Source organism: Dromiciops gliroides, chromosome 4, assembly GCF_019393635.1.
Source record: "Dromiciops gliroides isolate mDroGli1 chromosome 4, mDroGli1.pri, whole genome shotgun sequence".
NCBI lineage: Eukaryota > Metazoa > Chordata > Mammalia > Microbiotheria > Microbiotheriidae > Dromiciops > Dromiciops gliroides.
In genome coordinates, this window is record NC_057864.1 from 279,633,984 (window position 1) to 279,649,469 (window position 15,486).

The following is a 15,486-nucleotide window of genomic DNA, read 5'->3' on the forward strand; positions in this document are numbered from 1 at the left end:
ATATTCATGTACTTAAGTCATTATTCTTCCAGTCTCTGGCCTATCCTTTTTCAAGTCAGTCCTCTTGGTTTATATTTGTTTTTATTTATTTCTTTTGGAATGTCATTTTTATTACATACTTAACCAATATGAAATAAAATAAGCATTTACTTAATTCTTCTAATAGGGTCTTATATACATGCTTTTATGTACTAGTAGATTGGAAGTTCCCAACTAAGTCATGGATCATAGGATTTAAAGCCGAAATGACCTGCAATGCTCTGATTTTACAATGAGAAAACTGATGTCAAGTGAGGTTGTACTGACTTTTTCAATCACATTGGCAGAGATGGATCACAAACTCAGGCCTTTGGACTTCGAATGTATTCCACTTTCCAAGTTCCACACTTTAAGCTAAAACCCAGTTCTCCTTCATTTCAGTCCACCCCATCCCCAACTCCAACATCAACCCTACAACTTTCCCTACTTCTTTAAAATATGTAAAAAGATCTGGGGGCACCTAGATGACACAGTAGATGGAGCATTGGTCCTGAAGTCAGGAAGACTTGAATTTAAATCTGACTACAGAGACATACTATTTCTGTGATGCTAGGAAAATCACTCAACCTCTGGGTCTCAGTTTGATCATCTTTAAAATGAGAATAATATTTCTTCCTTCATAGAGTTGTTGTGAGGATGAAATCAGAAAATAATAATAAGGTACTAAGTACTGTGCCAGGCACATTTAAGCAATTAAAAAATGCTTACTCACTTCCTTTTGACACTACTATAACAGGTCTGATGTAATGGAATTGGAAAGGAAGTATTTTGATTTAAATACAGTGTGTGACTTGAAGTTAGAAAGATCTAGATTTCAATTCTGACTCAGATAGTCTCTAGCTGTATTACTCTAGGCAAGTCAGTTTCACCACCTGTAAGATGAAGGAGTTGGATTTAAGCTCTAAGGTCACTTCCTCCTCTAAATTTATGATCTTATAAATATAGAATTATCAAGAAACAAAAAGTATCAAATTTAAACAATTATTTCCTTAGCTATAGGGAAACCAGGGAAAAATCCCTATATCTGCTAGCTACATGAACATATTAGCAAGTAAGAATTATTTGTCATAAGATTTAATATAATGCCCAGATCATGTAGACCAATCGTACTCTACTGGGACAAAAAGAAAAAAGACATAAATGACAACAATATGTTATGTGTAAAATAACACCAATAACCTTCTGGTGAATTATGGGCTTGCGACACTCTCTGAAAAACTCTCCATCTCTCCATAAAATTATATTTAACAAGATTTAATTTTATAATTATAACCCCTAAGACAATGAACAATTTTCAATCAACTCAATATTTAAAAAAAAAATCTATTATAAGGGCAGCTGAGTGGCACAGTCGATAAACCACCAGCCCTTTATTTAGGAGGACCTGAGTTCAAACCGGGCCTCAGACACTTGACACTTACTAGCTGTGTGACTCTAGGCAAGTCACTTAACCCTCATTGCCCCACAAAAATAAATAAATAAAAATCTGTTATAGCCAATATTTCTGACAAAGGCCTCATTTCTAAAATATATTGGGAACTAAATCTAATTTATAAGTACCAAGTCATTTCCCAATTGAGAAATTGTCAAAGGATATGAACAGTTTTCTGATAGAGAAATCAAAGTTATCTATTGCCATTAGAAAAAAATGCTCTAAATAACTATTGATCAGATAAGTGCAAATTAACCCAACTCTGAAGTACCACCTGACACTTATCAGATTGGCTAACCTTAAAAAAAGGAAAATAATAATTTTGGAGAAGCTGTGGAAAAATCGGAACACTAATGCATTGTTGGTGGAGCTGTGAAGTGATCCAACCATACTGCAGATCAGTTTAGATCTATGCCCAAAGGGCTATAAAGCTGTGCATACCCAATACCAGTATTAGGTCTTTTCCCCAAAGAGATCATAAAAAGGGAAAAGGACCCACGTGTACAAAAATATTTATATCAGCTATTTTTGTGGTGGCAAGGAATTGGAAATTGAAGGGATGTCCCTCAGTTGGGGAATGGCTGAAAAAGTTGTGGTATATGAATGTAATGGAATACTTTTGTGCTGTAAGAACCAATGAGCAGGCAGATTTCAGAGACACCTAGAAGGCCTTACATGAACTGATGTTGAGTGAGTTGAGCAGAACCAGGAGAACATTGTAGACAGTATCAACAGCATTGTGTGATGATCAACTATGATAGACTTCACTCTTCTCAGTAATACAATGGTCCAAGATAGTTCCAAAGGACTCATGATGGAAAATGCTCTCCAAATCCCCCCAAAAAAATACCTATGGAATCTAGATGCAGATTGAACCATACTATTTCTGTTTTTTTGTTTTTCTTTTTTGAGGTTTTTCCTTTTTGCTCTGATTCTTCTTGTACAGCATGACTAATGCAGAAATATGTTTAATATGATCATACATTTATAACCTATATCAGATTGTTTGCTGTCTTGGGGAGTGAGTGGAGGAGGGGAGGAAGGGAGAAAAAATTGAAACTAGAAATATAAAAACAAACGTTGAAAACCCTCTCTATATGTAACTGGAAAATAATAAAATACTTTAATAAAATATCTATTATATTATAATTGCTATAACAGAAAAGGAGACTAATAAAATTAAGCATAATTTCCAACAAGTGTTGAAACTAAGACTGACTCATCACTTACTAAACTGCTCCCTCCAAAGTTACCAATTATCTCCTAATCACCAAATCCAATGACCTTTTCTCAGTTCTTTTACTTCTTGATTTCTCTACAGCTTTTGACATTACTAAGCTCTGTTCTTCTTGAATATACTCTTCTTTCTGAATTTATGTGACACTAGTCTATGTTTCTGGTTTTTCTACATATCTAACTGTTCCTTCTCAATAACCTTTCCTGGATGATCATTAATATTACAATTCCTAACTTTAAGGAGAGAATACTAAGGGTCAGTATTGGTTTTCTTCTCTATATGTTATCTTTTCTCTTAGTAACCATATCAGTTTCTATGAGTTCAATTGTGATCTCTGTAAAGATGATAACTTTATCTAAATATACAGCTCTAGTCAATCTCTTGAGCTTCAGTTGCTTATCTCCAATTACCTATTGGACCGAATTCTCAATCTCAACAGGATGAAAGCTCATTTTCTTCCACACAAATTCATCCCTCTTCTGAACTCCTATATTACTGTATAGGGTAGTGATGTCAAACTCAAATAGAAATGTGGCCACTAAACCATATATAAAGGTCCATTTGGTCCACATATTAATTTAGAAAATATATTATCATTATCTATGTTCTATTTTAAACTATTTTACTAAATATTTCTAATTACATTTCAATTATGTTCCAACCATTTGGGAGTGATTGGATCCCATGTTGCCAGTGTGTTTAACACCTTTGGTCTAGGGCATCTTTATCCCTCAAGCTATGAAATTTTGAAAACTTAGTGTTTCCTGACAACTCCTTCTCCTTTATGTCATATATCCAACCAGTTGTCAAATCTTATCAACTCCATTACCACAGTATCTTTCATATATATTTCCTTTTTCTGCATTTATAAAATCACCATCCTGGATAAAATCCTCATCATTGTGCCACACTGAATAGCATACTGGGCCCCAGGTTTCCTTTCCAGTCTAACATAGTTCTAAAATCCAGAACTGGGTAGTATGTGACAAAGCTGCCAGTTGTGATCTCTTTCATTGCAGTGCAGTTTTAGATCTTGTTTTTCCCCAGAATGGATCTGCGTACCCTTGTTATCTTTTTTCACAGTTTCTTGATGGCTGTTAGTTTGATTCACCTGTGACTTGATCCATACCAAGCCCCTCTCCAGGAGAACACTTGAATCTAGTGTCTGTAGGCATTTCTGTCTGTTTTCAAATGTAAACTTGGGTAAAAATGTCTCACTGATTTCTTCTGGATTTCCCCATCATCATTTGTTAGGGTTCATTTTCTAGGTCTGATTCAAGGGGTTTTGAGACAGAACTCCTTCCTGCTACTCCACCATCATCACTCCACTGTCTAAATTCCCTGCTCAAAATTACTCTGCTTGTATCCTTAGCATACATTACTCTCCTTCACTGATTCTTCTGTCCAGGAAATCTGGCTTTATTGTTACTCATCCCAAAAGAAATTGCATTCCTATATTTTTGTAGTTATTTCCAAGCCTCCTGACTTTTGCTCTTAGAATCCCTAGTTTCCTTCAAAGCTCAGCTCAAATATGAATTCCCCAAGGAAGTTATTCCTGATTATTCCATCTGACTGCTCTCCCTCAAACATTTCTAAATTTATTTTATATATAGTTATATGAGTATATCCTCCATCCCACCAACTACAATATAAAGGAAATTTCTTATACACAGGGATTATTTCATTTTTGCCTTTGTATCACAAGCTCTTAGCACAGTGCTAGAACTCAGTAGGTGTTTAATAAATATTTGTTGAATAACTAAGATTCTATTTAATAATGTGTAACACTTAAGTTAACAAAAATTTTAAAAAAGAACATTCTATTCCCCAAGAATAAAATCAAATTAACTGCTTTTTAAAATTCATTTATTTTACTCTACAAATTTTTTTTTGTTCAATGACTGAGAATCTATTTATTCATAAATAAATCTTAAGTTAACTAGAAAATTAAACTAATGAGAATATTCCATTCTCCAAACATAAAATCTAATTAACAGTTATTTTAAATTTATTTTATTTTACTATACATGCTTTTTAAAAATACATATTGTGCTATTTGAGCTTTTTTTCTGCCCTGATGCTCTACTATTAGTGTGGCATAAGGACCTGACTTAAGAAGGCTAAAGAAAAACCACATACCATCACTGCTTTGAAAAGCCTTTGATCCATGGTACCTATAACCATCATGATTAGGTGAATTTTAGCATCATGGAATCTCAAAATTGGAAAAAAAACCTCAGTCATTTTAGTATAATCCACATTGTACTAGGGAGTCAGGAAAATGGGGCTCTAGTTCCATCTCTGACATTACTAGTCATATGACCAAGAGAAAGTAATTTTAACCTCCCTACAACAACTATTGCTGAAATTCAATATATCCAGATAGGAAGTGTAATTCATTATCAATCATCTAGAGTCATGTTTGGTCACTGCATTAATTAGTCTTTGAGACTCTCCTAGTAGTTTTTCTTTATGTTATCTTAATCTGATATTCTTCATATTTCCCCTAAAACCTGTCCTTCCTCCTAAATGTTGTTTCTAGCATGACTATTGCCGCAGTCTCAAAGGATTATAATTTGAGAAGCCTTTTATGTCTCATGTCTCCCTCATCACAACACCTATTCAATCTGTTGCCAAGTGTTGTTAATCTTGTGCATAATATTACTTGCAGTCTTCCCTTTCTTTGTGCTCCCTTTGTAAGCAAATAAATTAAAATACTAATTGGCTCTTCTTTGAACTACTATAACTATCTCCAAGCTCTGCCCTTTCCAATCCATGCTTCATGTAAGGGCCAGATTTATTATGGGGAGAGTTAATTGGGTGGCTTGCCATAATATTGGGGGTTCAGAAAATAATGAGAGACCTTTAGGTTCAAAGTTTCTTTCCTTCCAAACTTCCTTTTTCAGTTATTTCTCCCAGGATAATAAGAAAGGAGATCAACAGGCTCTTTTCTACAAATAAACCAGGTTTTATTAATGGGAACAAAATTTAAAACAAACGTGAAGTTAATAAAGCCAGGGACAAGGGAATAGGGAAAGAGAAAAAAAATAAGCTCCCTGGCTCTAGCAAAGACTGACTCAAATCCCAAACTTACTTCCACTCACCACCTGGCGTCTATAGTTTTTCAATGAGAGCCAGCTGTGCAGTCTGTCTGTAGTACCTTCCTAAAGCTCACCAAAAGGAAAGAGAGCGTTCCCCTTTCTGCTTTCTCTCTCCCCCTCCAAAGGGCAGGTCCTTCAGGCTGGTTGGCACCAACACATCACTCAGGCCTGGCCAGGTGTGGCTTCCATCTAATCATCTCCAAAGAGGTACTTAGTGTCTCATTCTCACTCAATTCAAACAATACTAAATTAATCAGGTGGGGCCCCTGGGCATCTGCCAAATTCCATTATTTTATCACACTCATAATGCTTCACAAACAAGCTTCTTAATTCATTGCTCTGATCATGACCCAGTTTTGTGTTTTTTCAGAGGGCAGAACTTTGCTCCTATTAATACAGGGTTTCATAAAATTCTTTTGGATAATAGGTAGCTCCATCAAATCAAGGTGAACCTTACATTCATCACAACGGAACTTATAAAATTGTAGTTTAGAAGCCTTGTATTTTACATGTGAAGAAATTGAGGCCTGTCAAGAAAACTAAGTTCTCATAAGATGAAATGTGTTGTTGTTATTTGTCCTTCATCTTGAAGAGAACCATGACACCAGGGTGATGTCACGACTTGCAATGAATTGGATTTAAGTGAGAGGGGGCTATGAGAGGTCATCAGTTTCATTGTCTACTTCAGAGTCATTTGGGTCCAGTGTCAAGTTATACCTGAGGATGACTGGAAATGGCCAGATTTTTTTAAGGCAGTTGGGGTTAAGTGACTTGCCCATAGTCACACAGCTAATGAGTTGGACCTCTCCATTCTACCAAAAGCCACCTTATCATTCATAGATATGTTTTATCTAATTTATACTAATTCCTCTCCAAAATAAGCATTTGTAATATTAATATTTAAACTGTGGAAGACATTCCTGCTTTAGATTGAAGGCTATGTTAGATCATTTTTGAGGCCCTTTTCAAATCAGTGAGTCCTGATTTTTGCACTGACAATTATATTTGATTCTCCACATGCAGGGGCTCCTTACAACCTCAGACCTTTGTGCAAGCTGCCTACACCAGCTACTTAGGAACAGAGAAAGATAAGTACTGTACAATAGTAGTGAATATCATCACATTGTGGGTGTCGTTTCAGGGAAGAAAGGAATCTATGTTCTTTTTATGAAGAATGAGAGCTGTCTCATTAACTCCTTTCTGAATGAGAATCTTAATTTACATTCTTTACTCATTCCCAAGCTATTGTAGAAAGCTGAACCCCACTGAAAACCATTCATTTTTAAAACTAATGAATTTATTCTCTACACATACAATTTATATTTACTTTACAACTTTCTATTAACATGTAAAGCACTGATCTTTCTGTGTCAAGATTTCTGTTGAACATTTTAAGATGCAATTTACTGACATCAAAATGTGTCGCTAATGCACGTACTCACTTCATTCATTTCTTTTGGTCAAATATTGGAGGGAAACACTTTCAAAACTCACTAAAAATATATAATTTGTGGAAAAAAATCACAGAGGTCACAGTTTCTAAGCTTCTAAAATGCTAAAGCCAAAATCATTTCCCACCCAACTTGTATTAGCCTGGATGCTCTTTAAGTGCAGGAGTGCTTTTATTTTAATCTTTGTATCCCCAAAACATTGTGGATGTTGTTATTTGTCCTCCATTCTCAGGAGGACCATGATATCTGGAGGTGATGTCATGACTTGCAGTGAATTGGATTTAAGTGAGAGACGGCTGTGCAAGATCATCAACCTCCACAGCCATCTGGGTCCAGTGGCAAGATATATATCAGGAAGACTGGAGATGGTCCCTGATGCTTTAGGGCAATTGGGGTTAAGTGAGGTGCCCAGGGTGACAGTAGTAGTAAGTGGCTAAGGTGAGGTTTGAATGGCACAGTGGTTAGAGTAATTGCTCTGAATGTGGGAGGACTGATTACTAGGCTGAGAAGAAAAACCTAAGAGACAAGTCTTGTCTCAGACACTTACTAGCTCTGGGACATTAGGTAAGTCACTTAACTACTAAGTGTCTCAATTTTCTCATCTACAAAATGACAGGGGTTAAACTTATGATCCTATTTTTCTCCAATTATTAATCATTACTTCCCTTTATGTACATTATAGTTGAGCCAAATCATCCTCCTCGTTTCTTACACTAGAAACTCCATCTAAGACAGATACAGAGGTAATCCCACCCTGGAATGTGATCTCTCCTTACCTCTGCCTCTTAGAATTCTTAGTTCCTTTTAAAATTCAGCTCAAATATCACCTCCTACATGAGGCCTTATCTAAAATCTCAAGTTAGTGTCTCCACAATTATTTTTGTTTTTACCTTGTATATGTTTTGTATTTACTTGTACGTATACATATTAACTTCCCTTATAGAATGTAAGATCCTTGAGGACAAGGGATATTTCACAGCACAATAGCTGGGGTTTGGTAAGTAAGTGCTTCATATATGCTAATATATTATATTAATAATATTAACATATTATTACACATTATACGTATAACTCTCTGAGCCTTGTTTATAGGGCCTATTTTAGTAAGTTCTTTTGAGGATCCTATGTGTATAGCATCGTATAATCTTTCTCAACTCCAGTCTCTTCATCACTTCTTGGCTATTCCTCATATCATGCCATCTCCTTCTTTCCCCAGGAAATTCAAATTAAAGGTGCCTGGTAGGCTTGGCCTGAATGTGGAAATGGGGGTTTTGGCTTGAATGTGTAAAGAGGGACTTTGGACAGGTAGAAAGAAAGTAAAATGACTGGGTAGATTACAGAAGGTGCAGAAAAGAAAATGGGACAGATAGGTTCTCTGTGTCCTGATCCAGCACTACTTCTACTATACTCTTTTTTAAAAAATAAAAGTATTTTATTATTTTCCAGTTACATGTAAAAATAGTTTTCAACATTTGTTTATATAAGATTTCCAATTTCAAATTTTTCTCCCTCTCTCCCCTCCCTCCCCCCTCCCCTAGACAGCAGGTAATCTGATATAGGTTATACACACACACACACACACACACACACACACACACACATATACACATACATATACATATACATATATACATATATATACACACACACACACACACAATAACATCGAACACATTTCTGCATTAGTCATGTTATATGAGAAGTATCAGAGCAAACAGGAAAAACCTCAAAAAAGAAAAACAACAGCACCAGATACAGAAGAAATAGTTTGATCCAATCAGCATCCATATTCCACAGTTCCTTTTTTTCTGAATTTGGAGAGCCTTTTCCATCAGGTGTCCTTTGGAACTTTCTAGTACTGTTGTATTGGTGAGAAGAATCTAGTCTATCACAGTTGATCAACATATGATGTGGATGATACTGTATACAACATTTTTCTGGTTCTGCTCATCTCACTCATCATCAGTTCATGCAAGTCCTTCCCAGTTTCTCTGAACTCCTCCTGCTCATCGTTTCTTACAGCACAATAGAATTCCATTACATTCATATACCACATCTTGTTCAGCCATTCCCCAATTGATGGGCATCCCCTCAATTTCCAATTCCTTGGCACCACAAAAAGAGAAGATATAAATAGTTTTGTCCATGTGGGTCCTTCTCCATTTTTTATGATCACTTTGGGGAAAAGACCCAAAAGTGGAATTGCTGGGTCAAAGGATATGCACAGCTTTATAGCCCTTTGGGGATAATTCCAAATTGCTTTCCAGAATGGTTGGATAAGTTCACAGCTCCACCAACAATGCATTATCCACTATACTCTTACTTGCAGAAAGCTTATATGTTTGTATCAAGCAACCTAATGATCAAATGATCACCATTTCCCTGCCCACACTGGTCACTTTATAGTGTCACATGGTATTTGTACCTGCATTCTCGCCACTACCATTTCCCCTAATTTATCTTGTCCATTACTGTCAAATTATCTTTGCTTGCTCATTGACCTGGTGATGTCATTCTTTAAAAGGGGTCAATAGTTGTCTGATATTGCCTACTGAGCAAACAGTCTAAGTTCTCTATACAATAGTATCAATGCATGTAGAAGCAATAGAATATGATGGAAAGAACACTGAATTTGTAGTCAAAGTACTTGAATTTTAAACCCAACTCAGCCACTTACTACCTGTGAAATAGAGGACAAGTAAATTTTCCTCTGTACTTCAATTTCATTTTTAATGGGGACTTTTTTTTAGTGAGGCAATTGGGGGTTAAGTGACTTGCCCAGGGTCACACAGCTAATAAGTTTTAAGTGTCTGAGGCTGGATTTGAACTCAGGTACTCCTGACTCCAGGGCTGGTGCTCTATCCACGGCACCACCTAGCTGCCCCAATGGAGACATTTTTTTTTTAAATTGGACTAGATAATGTGATCTTAGAAGCCTTGCCTAGGGTCACACAGGAATTAACAGTAGCGGGTGATATTCAAGCAGTTTTTCCTGATTTTAAGTCCATTACTCCACCTCCAATGTAATCCTCCCTCTTAATTAATGCATATTCTAATTAAATAAAATTTCATTTACCAAAACTGTAGTCAAAGTGCTTAAAAGTAAAAAAAAATAACTTTCTGGAGGCCTTGAAAACTATATCCTAGAAAGTGTTGGTAAACATTATAATATATGCAACATCATATAAATAAAGCACTTTATGAATCTTAAGGCACCATATAAATGTCAACTTATTACTTAAAAGGTCAACAAAGAAATAACTTCATAAAACTATGAACTTTTGAAAGTATCCAAGTTATTATGAATGCCTGAAAGAATATACTTTTCAAAATAATAAATTTGGAAATTATGTATACTCAAGAATACACAGTAGAAAATAGTTTTTTCTTACTCATTCACATTTTCTACAGACAACAGCAAATGAAACAAACTGAGTAGCCAGAGCTATAAAAGAAAATGATGTTGATAGTACATAGGCATTTAAATCCATGTATATAAAATTTATAGGACTTTTGAGGCTAAATGAAAAAGCAAGAATAAAATAAAATTGTTAAACATAATAAATGTTAACCAAATTCAAGCAATATATCTATGTAGAACATTCCATTTAATCAGTTCATAGCAGAAATAAATGAATTAGAAAAAATATTCACTGGGTCAATTTAATAATGCTACATAGGAGTTTTCAAAGTAAAAAAACATTAAAAAGAAAACATAATGAATGGTGAATTTTTTTTCATGTGGTAGAATAGAAACTCACGTGGTTAAAAAATTAAAAGTTATCCAACATCACTGCGCCAAATAATGATGTTTCCCCTTGTGCTTAATTGAGGTTGTTCAGAATGCAGAATAATAAAGACAAGGGGGAAAAAAGCTAAAAATTTCTCAAGAGGAAACGTTTCCTTCAAGGCTAGATTTACAAGATTACAGACCTGGACCTGTGACTATATCATTATTAGCAATTCAGAGAAGCCTACTAAGGATAGATGGAAATGGTCTTTCATTTTTCAAAGTCCCAAACTCCACCTTTCACTTGAGAATGAGACAAAAAGAAGGTAAAAAAACAAATTACCCTAAGGAAATGAATGGTGTTAAAGAAGGGAGACTTTGCTAACAAAACATGGTTTAAGAAATTGCAACACTGTAAGGGAATGGGGAACCTCATGCCTATTTTTTAATTACAGTTGTCAGAGTAGTCTTATGAATTTCAAAAGGGTAGTTGGTGGTGCAGTGGAAAGAGCATTGGACATGAAATCAGAAGGACATGAGTTCAAATCTGACTTCAGATCCTTACTAGCTATGTGACCTTGGGCAAGTCACTTAACTCAATTGCCTTAAAACATCAGGGGTCATTTCCGGTCATCCTGATGTATATCTTGACACTGGACCCAGATGACTCTGGAGGAAAGCATGAGGTTGGTAACCTCACTTATAACCCAATTCAGTACAAGTCATAACATCACCATGATGTCATAGTACTCTTCAAAAACAAAGAACCTGGGGCAGCTAGGTGGCGCAGTGGATGGAGCACCAGCCCTGGAGTCAGGAGTACCTGAGTTCTTATCCGGCCTCAGACACTTAACACTTACTAGCTGTGTGACCCTGGGCAAGTCACTTAACCCCAACTGCCTCACTAAAACAAAACAAAAAACAAAGGACAACCACCACCAACGACAACAGCAATAATTAATTTAAAAGCATCCAGTTTCTGAGCATTGTTTCAGTTGGAAAAGAGAATAAAAGAAAGGAAATACGTATAAATGGATAAAGAAAGTGCAACAGATGTAGTGGGGGAAAGGGAACAAATTGGATAGACAGATACATGACAATTACAAAATAAATGATCTTAGACATGGGGCTTAAGGAACTCAATCAGGAATGTAAAAAGAGATAACAGTTGATAACCATTCAGATCACTTATTATGTATTGCCTCAATATTCTTTTCAATATTCAAATACTCAAATGCAGTTTTATCTCATCAGTGTATTCTCTCAAGTAGTAAAGATAACAACTCAAGCATATCTTCTTTTTCCTTGTGACTCACATGTATACTTCTCATAAGTTTATAAATATGCCACAAGAGGCCCTTTCAACATGCTAGAACTTTTATTCACTTAGTTCTCACTGTCTTTGTCTCTCTGTCTCAGCCTCTCTTTTCCTATCTCCCTGATTCTCTCCTCTGTCTCTATCACTCTGTCTCTGCCTCTCTCCATTCAATCTTCTACTTTTTAATAATACATTCCTTTAATGATGCCTTTTGCTTCAATTCTTCTTTATAGCTTCTTATTTGTTAAATTTGGAAGCATGCTCATAACCCCCATGCGTATCATCTTACTTTTCTATAAGTGATATTAATTTTTAATTATTTACGCTAGATTTCCATTACACTTTGTCAGGAAAATCATTATTGTTAATAGTAATAATAAAAATTATTCCAGAAAATATTTGAGGTTATTTAAATAGCTTTGTAATTTCACAAAATAAACCTACTCTTTTATCCTCCTGTTTGATCTTGGGCACAACTTGTCTATTTTCAGGGTCTATTGAAGAAATATTTCTATCTATCATCTACATTAAAATGTAAGTTTCTTGAGGGCAGAGATTGTTTTGACAATTTAGCACAATGCTTGAAACACCACAACTGCTTGATAAGAGCTTATTGCTTTAGGTAAAGTGAACAATCATATATTAAGCTTCTATTATGTTCCAGACACTATGCTAAGGGCTGGGGATTCACAGAAAGGTAAAAACAGTCCCTGCCCTCATGAATATCATATTCTAATGGTGAAGACAAAATCCAAACCTTTATGTACTTGTTAACATTAACTAAAAGAACAATAGTGCAAATAAATACAAAGATACTGATCCTCAAATGCATTTATTCAATGTTGTACATCATGTCATAGAAGCACATACTTAAATGGATTTAATTTTAATGTTTATATATTACAACAAGCTAAAATTTCTATGAATATTTTAACCTTATCCAATGAGAGTAGTCTTCTGATGAAGTTATAATCCAGTATCTGCAAATAAACCTACAGGGTCTTAATAGCTCCTCTTTAGAGTTCATAATTAATCTCTCCCTACTTGATCAGTTCTAAGTAGAAAGTCACCAAAATACAAACAAGGCATTAAGGAAAAAATGCCTATGAAGAGTAGAAGATGTGAAGGTAATGAACCTTCTCTTGTGTCTTTCTCTGAAGAGTAATAAATGTTGAAAATCATTCTTTTAAAGTTGTAAAGGAATGTTTAATGAGTCATCTATCTATCTATCTATCTACTGCACCATGTTGGGTGTTCCACCTTTATCTATATCTATATAAGTCTCTACATCTAGATTTACATATTTATACATATAACATACACATACACATATCCTATATATCTACATCATCAAGTGCAGATTCAGAGATAGGCATCAGTTGAGTTTTAACTCAATGTAATCTTTATACTAAGTAAACACAAATAACCAACTTGGCAAGAATAAGAATATTTTAAATAAATTATTTTTGTAAGCAAAAGAATAGTGATTGCGTACAATGTCTGTTCTAAGAAATAACTACCTCAAAAAATTTAAGGAAAAGGAAAATGTTCACTTTGGCCTGCTTTTCTGCAGAAAGCTTCCAAAGTCAAAGGAAATAATTATATAAACTGAACATGCTTTTTAATAAAGAAAAAAAAAGTAGATATACCATCTCTTTTTCCAATAAAAGCATGTTCAATCTTTTCAGGCATGAGGCCACTTGAACAATTCAAGGCTGAGATATTATTATGAACTAGTACTTTCATATCATTGCATCTTGTAAGTTACAAAGCAAAATAAAAACTGCATTAACAACCAAGTGTTTTTACATGATCAACCCAATCAAAAGCTTGAGATATAGGAATTAGAAGCAATGTTTTTGTTTGTTCTTTTCCTTAAGGGATGGAAAATCTAAATTCAACACGAATAACCAATAAAAGTGATTGAGAGCCTCAGGAAAGATTGTTTTTAAAATCTAATAAAAGATGTCACTTTTAGAAAGATAATTCCTACCATAGGCCATAGAATCCTCCTTTAGAAGATGAGTGGATGGGACTACACAATCTCTAAGGTGAATTCTAAACATAACATTCAATAAAATAATACCAGGAATAATAAGCATTTTCTAGTGCTAAGAAACTTAGTGAGTTTGACAAAGCAGTTAACGTGTTGCTTTGATTGCTTTTCTTTCCATTTGTAAAGTGTATGCGAGAAAACTTTTTGTTTGTTATGGCTTCATAGAGACATTAATAAACCTTGTTTCAACTGATAATTTGAGGACTCAAATATGTACTTTTTATCTGCACTCAATATAAAACCACTCATATTGTAATGATGAATAATCAAGACTTTAGAAACCTTTCTTACCTTGAGAAGCTAATTTTTCCAAAGATAATATTTTTTTCAGCTATATTGTCAGTCTTTCAGGGTACCATAGGAAGATATTCTGAGAAATCACATCATTACAATGTATTTGAATACATGAGCTGGCTCAAGAACACTGAATTTAACATTGTATGTTGGTCAGGAGGATAAGTTCTATATAAAAGGAGAACATTCTTATTAATTAATGTTTTTAGTATAACAGGAGATTCTCCAAGATATTGTAAGTTTAGAATACTGGGGGGGGGGGAGGGAATCACACTAAATGTGCAAAGAAATTCAATTTTTATGCATATTATATGTAAAAATACGATTCTAAATTCATACCAATAATATTTATTTTTCTAATCTAAGAAACATATTTTTGTATTGGAAGCATGCTACTGTTTGGGTTATGGCAATTACAAAGTATATATGAAGCTATAAAATTTCTTATGCATGTAATTTCATAAAGTAAAAAATAAAAATCTTTAAATCATCATACAAAATACATCATACAAAAGTTAGACATTTGAATTAGGAAAATGTATGCATGTATGTACATTTGTATGTGTGTATATGTATGTGTATATATGTATATATGTATGATATGTATATATGTAATATCAATAACCAGACTTTCTATAAATATATGTACATGTAGATATACATATATGTGTAGAAAACAAAACAGCACACATATGGTATGGGATTTCAAAATCTTGACTTTATATTTGTTTTCGGAAAGAAATATTGAATTTAATCACTGGATCAACATCTATTAAAGTCCCTACCCCCATTGGCTAGGATTTTTTTCCTCTCTCCAGTTTAATGTAC

General features: G+C 34.5%; 1 protein-coding gene across 4 annotated transcripts in view; it reads right to left on the reverse strand.

Annotated features, from left to right (window-relative positions):
* KHDRBS2 (KH RNA binding domain containing, signal transduction associated 2) overlaps positions 1 to 15,486 on the reverse strand; it is an 840,272-nt gene that overhangs the window by 649,558 nt on the left and 175,228 nt on the right. The gene's annotated exons all lie outside the window — the stretch shown is intronic.